The following is a 7,681-nucleotide window of genomic DNA, read 5'->3' on the forward strand; positions in this document are numbered from 1 at the left end:
GTTGTCTAAAAACATTTCCTCACTAAAATTACTAACTATATCCCTGAATTATAAGGCTAGGACAGGAAAACCTGTGAAAGGCTATAATTACATGACGGTCTTATGAATATAGAAATATCTCACTTTTTTGCTCTTGTGGCTTCCGATGATGTCATTAGAAACTTTGAATGTGTTGCATGTGTATTTGTGCTCACATGTGTATAGAGCGGATATGAAATATCCTTATCCGCAAACTATCTTTATCCTGTAATTTGAGATCTATTATTTATTTTGTAATCTGACATTTAAAAAAAAATCAAGCATGTACAAAGTATAACCAGGCAATAGTATAATAGCATAGCTTCTATTGTGGCATTTAACGCAGCTGATACTGGTAATCTTCTCTGTATTTAATTTAAGAAAAAAAAATTGTGTACCAAGAGAAATCCTTTTGGGAGCATATCATTTGAAGAGCTCACTTAAAGAAGCTTTAAGTCAGTGCTGACCGAAACAATATATTTATACTTTATATTTATTAGGACCTGTAAGATATGGGTAGCCAGATGTTATTCTATAGGCTTCATCTATCAAGAATTGAACTCATGGACTTTCATACCTAAATGACTATATATATGGTGCGTTATCTTTAGGAGCTAATGATCCCCCCCAAATCCTGTACATCGGGGCATGATATGTTGAAATATACATATCCTTCTGCTCTGATAACTTAAGGGAAAGTGGACCATGTATACCATTTTAATAGTCTCTACAGGTAGTCCTCGACTTACAACAATTCATTTAGTGACCGTTCAAAGTTACAATGGTACTGAAAAAAGTGACTTACGACTATTTTTCACACTTATGACCATTGCAGCATCCTTATGGTAATTGTGATTTACATTTGGATAGTTGACAACTGGTTCATATTTATGATGGTTTCAATGTCCCGGGGTCATGTAATCCTGTTTTGTGACCTTTTGACAAGCAAAGTTAATGGAGAAACCAGATTCACTTAACAACCGAATTACAATTTAACAGCTTCAGTGATTCAGTTAACAAATGTGGCAAGAAAAGTTGTAAAATGGGGCAAAACTCACTTAACAAATTCCTCACTTAACAACATACATTTTGGGCTGAATTGTGGTCATAAGTTGAGGACTACCTGTAAAGATTTGCTTCTGCAAACTATTGAGCACCAGGACCTGAATGAAGACAAATGTATGTGTCCCAGCATAATGTTCCACAATCCAATCTGAGTTGGTCACCGGGACCAGAGTTTTAGTCTTCCAAGCTATATCATTCCATTTGTGAAAGAAGTTGTTTCATGTATTAATTCAATTTTGCGATTTTAATATTTTCAGATGTTTATATTCTTTTGAAATTTATCACATGGAAGTTGGCATCTAGTCAACGAAGATGGATTTTCTGTACCTTTCTTATAGCCAAAAGACTTTCTGTTCAGCATTGGAAAGACAAACATTGGGCTCCAACGATTCAACTGTCTGCAGAAATGATTAATATAGATTAGCTATGGCTGATTGCAATGAATCCTGATTTCCCTTTACCTATGTATGTATATCTGTAAATATATATTCTGTATTTTTATGTTTCTTTATCTTTTGTTACTTATTTTATAATGTTTACATTATATTTCTTTGATTGTTGTATTTAATTAATTAAAAAGAAAAGTATGAGTAAAGCTATTATTCTGTGACTAACTGTAATAATAGCAAACTTTCTTTTCTCTGATGTTCTTTTGTGTATTGGAAAGTATGTCATTCTTAGTAATGTCTTCTCAGACTAAACATATCCAGTTCTCTCAGCCTCTCCTTGATAATATAAGTTTCAAGGCCTAAAATAATCTTTCTTGTTTTTTCTCTTCCTGTTCCAGTTTCAATAGAGGATAATACAGGTAGTCCTCAACTTACAACCACAAGTGAGCCCAAAATTTCTGTTGCTAAAGAAGACAGTTGTTAAGTGAATTTTGCCTCAATTTATGACCTTTCCTGACATGGTGGTTAAGCGAATCACTGCCATTGATAAGCTAGTAACATGGTTGTTAAGTGAATCTGGCTTCCCCATTGACTTCACTTGTCGGAAGGTCGCAAAAGGGAATAACATGACCCCGGGACACTGCAACTGTCATAAATATGAGTCAGTTGCCAAGCGCTTTGATCATATGACCATAGGGATGCTGCTACGGTGTAAGCGTGAAAAACGATCATAAGTCACTTTTTGCAGTGCCATTGTAACTTCGAACAGTCACTGAACAAACTGTTGTAAGTCGAGGACTACCTGTATGTGTAGCTCAGGGTTCAACTGTGGAGTCTTCAGTGCTCTCTGAGCTTGATTGTTTGCTTGCAGACGTTACATTATACAACTAGGAAATATTGGATATCTGCAAGCAAGCAGCCAAACTCAGCGAGCACCAATGACTCTTGTTCAGTGGTGGAAACCAGCCAGTTCGCACCACTTCGGCCGAACCGGTAGCTAATTTTGTTGTCTGGAACTCCCTAGCTTTCTCCATGATCCAGCATATGTTGGCAATTCGATCTCTAGTTCCTCTGCCTCTTCGAAATCCTGCCTGTATTCTGGTAGTTCTCGATCCACATACTGCTGAAGTCTAGCTTGTAGGATTTTAAGCATAACTTTACTAGCATGTGAAACTAATTAGGTAATGTCTGCCTAAAGGGAAGGAAAGGAAAGGAAGCTCCCTGCCAGCTTCCTACAATTTAATGGGGAAGTTGATAAAAAGAAGCTGCTGCCACTCCCACTGTTTTTTTGCCTGCCTTAGCTATTCTGTTTCTCTGTATGAAAATATTTAGGCAACTGAAATGATGACCCAAAGGGACACAGGTATTTTTGATAATATATGTATATAAATTTCCCCATAACTGATGCTCAGTAACAATTACTTCCATGACAATGTAGAACACAACTACCTATTCATCAAGATAATACTAGGCAACCCATTCCTGCCTTAAATTTCTCCAGGAAATCACTGACATCCTCCATTCATTTACTAAATGTCTGCTGCAGTAGCTAAACACTGTTTTTTACTCTGTACAGTCATCTGGTTCTTACTAAATTACTAAACAATTCTGTGCAGAAAATATGAGTTAAAAACATGCAGGCTTATATAGTACATGCAGATAATTTTAATTATCTTTTATTTAGACTGTGTGCTGATGCCATCTCCTGGATTATATTGGTATACATATTTTATCTATTCCTATTGTATTTTTTAAAAATAGTTTTTTTTTTCTGGGAAAAAAGAGTAACAATAAAGGGGAAAAATCAAAAAAGAAATTCTCACAGGCATGCTGAAGCAAATGTAAGGAAGGTCCTGTACCCTCTTCTTTTTCTTGAAATCCATATATTGTGGGGAAAAGGTGCTTTCTTTTGTCTGAATTTTCCATCAAATTCATTGGTTGACTTATGGTCCTGATATTTTAAGAGAAAGAGAAAAACATTTCCCTGTGTATCTCCTACTCCAAGTCATGCATGATTTTCTATATTTCAGTTGTGCTTTCTCCCCAGTTACCATTTTTCTAACAAAAAAGTTCCACACTTTCTAACCTTCTCTTATAGGGAAAGTATTTGAACTTCCTGATCATTTTGATTGCCCTTCACTACCTATCTCTTGTCTACAATGCAGTCCTTTCAGCAGTTCCAAGAAGATTTCACCCCCATTTGCACTCTGATACAGATGACCCTGAGGGCACAGATAAACCCCCAAGTGGCCTCAAGAATTCTCAAGGAGAATGCTAACGACCAGATGACTGCAAAGAAATATGACTCCTCCCATCCTATCAGAACTAACCCGTCCATTGCCCCCAAAATCCTCCCCGAACTGGTGAAACTTCTTGGATGATAAGCAAAATGTCTTATTTTTCTTCCTCAAGGGAAAAAACAGTTCCGATGTCTTTTGGGACAACTTTGGGACAATTATGACCCAGATGACTGAGAATTTCCATAGACATTGCCCTTCTCTGATTTTTTTTCTAGCTCTATTACAGCTGTTTCCAGTTGTGGCATTGAGAACAGTATTGCAGAAATACACATATTTGGCCATTTCTTCTTTCTCTGTCCAGTCCTCTTTAATCAGCTGGAAGTGTGAATGTCATCTGAAATCCAGATGTTTGAGCTTCCTTCTTAGATCTTCAAAATCCACAATTATATAGTAGTGGCTATTCTTTGAAGTATAATTTGCCCTTATACATTTAACAGAATGGGAAACTTCCAATGAATTTGATAAGTCTTGCAAGTTTTCCTTTGAGCTGTATGGGTGGCAAGCTGCACATTTCATACAAGAATGGGTCCATCTGACACACCTTTGTTTCAATACCTTGCAATACTAAGTCACCAATTGGTTTCCTTCTTTATGGAAAGTTGCAGTCCCTATCAAGTCCTACTGCAGTTCCTCTTTTATTTCATCTGATAAATATTCATCCTTTCATTCATTAGCTACTCTAATATTCATATTTTTCCACAAACATTGTTGCAAGACTATATGTGCTATAAACATGTGCTAGACCCTTTATTCAGACAAGAGTACAGATTATGAGTACAGATTAATATGGATGTATCTACTTTTCTTTTCTTAAGGCATCATCACTAGAAAGGTTTTGATTTTTTTGTATTTGTCAGCTCTCGAGTTAGCCAAATATACACTATTGACTAAGAAAAAGCACATTATGATTGCTAAGAATGTTGATTTGTCATACTGTTATAGTTTCCTATAAGCCAACTGAACTCCATCATTATGTTTAAAATTTCTACTTAAGCATTTATGTCCATTTTCATATTAGATAGGGTTTAAGAACTATTTCAAAGAAAATGTGAATACAGTGGCAATAGTCTTTAGCTATAACTCTTTCAGCCTGTTTCCATAAGCTCTTCTGTGATTATTATATTTATTCACTGTAACCCTAAATAATTTTTGAAAGACAAAATATCAGAATCCACCAGAACCAGAGATCCCCATTTTTACTTATGTTGAATTTCTTATACAAATATTGAATGAAGTTTAAAATGCTAATTAGAAGAACCTCTAGCTAAAGGGAATGCAATTGAGATGGATTCAGAAGAAAATATCCACTGATGTAAGTCACATCCTTCCACAATAAGCATGAACCTAAAGAGATTTATACTTTTCTCTAAATTTCTTGTTTTATTTGTCTCTTCTTAGACTGGCGAGCAAAAATAGTTTAGAATAAATTTTAGGAAGGAAGAAAAAATATTATTTCATAAAGATTACATAGCAAATGTAGTTCATACCTCAAATTACATGTTATAAGTTTACAAAAAGTATTTACTTGGTTGGCCTCCTCGCTAAGTCACCACAGAGACATGTGCCTGTGACAATAAGGAAAACATTACAGGCTGGGACACGTGTCAAAACCAGATGATGGGTGACATGTAACTTTTAGTGGCTTCTGGATATTTAGTGGGAAAAATGAGGCTTCTGGAACTGAAAAAGAAAAATTCAGATACCCAGAATATTCATTTTGCATTGCTTTGGAAGGCAGAAGTGGAGGCCAAATGGCTTTAGATAAAATGAATGGAATTAGTCTGTTGGCAATTCTTGAAGAACGCATTCACCTCTGTTGTTTTGTCACATGAGAGATATGATATCCTTTCAATAATTCTTGGTTTCTACCAGAAGCCAATGGGGGTTTAGGAAAATGAGACTGAGCCAGGGTACATACAGTTTTTTTTCTCCACAATGAATCTTTTCTTCCTCATTTCCAATTGTATTGTTAGGAAGTATAATGCCTATCCAATTGTTGCAAGGTAAGCTGGTACAAGGAATAATTAAAACTGAAATTACTCATCCTCTTATAATTGGCTTATGGAGATAATTAGCTCATGACCCTATGACAGAGGTCTCCAACCTTTTGAGCACCAGGGACTGGTTAGGTGGAGAGAGGTTTTTCTGCGGACCGAAAGGGGTGTGGTTTTGTGTATTGCCTGCATCCTGCAGATGGGGCTTTGCTTGTTTGAGCGGACTGGTTGCTGGCATGCCATGGCCAGGTACTGGTCTACAGACCGGAGGTTGGGGACCCCTGTCCTATGACACAGTTAATCTTTGTAGAATTGTCTCGCAAGTCCATAGGCAATCTGTATCATATAAGTACAGCTGCAGATAGAATAGTCAGGAAAATGATTAAATATGTGATTATTCCAAAAACTGGAACATTCAAAGCCTGGCAAAAGCAAGTCTTCAAGTATGGAATCTAGAAAAAAAAATCTAAATTAACTGTAATGCATATTTATTTATTTTAAAAACCCACTTTCCTCTTTCTCTTTATTGACACGCAGAATGGATTTATAGTAGATTAAAAAGCCATATTAGCATCAGTTAGGGAAAACAGAAAAAAGTTAACCTATTATGTTGCTATTCTTGTCAGGGCCTAACAATATGCTACCCATCTCACTGTCATAACAACTCTCTTAAAGGAGATGATATTAAATCTTCTTTTATAGTATTTGATCTGTAAAATTGATTTATTCATGGAAAATATTCAATATTATAATCAGAAAAAACAAAACCTTTTAAGAAATATATACATAAGTCAAGGAGAACCAGAAAAAGAAAGAAGTCTCAAATTCAACATATAATCACTACATAATCAGGATTATATTAGATATTCAACTATGTTTTAATGTGATTATATGTTGAATTTGAGACTTCTTTCTTTTTCTGGTTCTCCTTGACTTATGTATATATTTCTAAAAAGGTTTTGTTTTGTTTTTTTGATTATAATATTGAATATTTTCCATGAATAAATCAATTTTAAAGATCAAATACTATAAAAGAAGATTTAATATCATCTCCTTTAAGAGAGTTGTTATGACAGTGAGATGGGTGGCATATAAATTTAATAATTAAATAAATATATGACCATTTAATAATATAGAATTATCTACATACATGAATGACCCTGAAGGTCTTTGACAATAGTATTATCAGCAAAGATCAGAAATATGTATCATTTTACAAGCCCAAAACTATACTTTCTTGAGTGTCATGTCAAGAGCTATAACCATCCATACACCTACCAATACACTAGGCCAGGACAAAGCAGTAAGACAGAAAATAAATTTGTTTAAATGTAGTGAACATTCAATAAAGTCACGTGTCTGCTGCAAGGATGTAATAATTTTCCCTGCCTGTTTATTATTTTTCACTGACAAACACTGGATTTGTATCCAAGGCTTCTTGAAGCACCATAGTAATCTAAGCTCCATTTGCACACTTCCTATAGCCATTGTTCCAGTGTAAAAGGACACACAGTCATTGAAAGAATGAATATTATAAACCACAAGTAAATAAATAAATAGATACAAGTATCAGCATGGTGTTATTAAACATTGGTCTTTTTCATGTTATATATTATGAACTAGATACAAGGAACTCAGTTTGAGTGTTATATGAATACAGGTAGTCCTTAACTTACACCCATTCATTTAGTGACAGTTCAAAGTTAAAACAGCACTCAAAAAAGTGACATGATCATTTTTCACACTTACAGCCATTGCACCGTCCTTATATTCACATGATCAAAATTCAGACTCTTGGCAACTGGCATGTGTTTGTGACAGCTGCAGGGTCCCGTGGTCATTTAATCACCTTTTGCGATCTTCCATCAAGCAAAATCAATGGATAAGCCAGATTCTCTTAATAACCACGTTACTA

The sequence above is a fragment of the Crotalus tigris genome, unplaced genomic scaffold, assembly GCF_016545835.1.
Source record: "Crotalus tigris isolate CLP2741 ecotype Arizona unplaced genomic scaffold, ASM1654583v1 scf7180000017771.5222438, whole genome shotgun sequence".
Classification (NCBI taxonomy): Eukaryota; Metazoa; Chordata; class Lepidosauria; order Squamata; family Viperidae; genus Crotalus; species Crotalus tigris.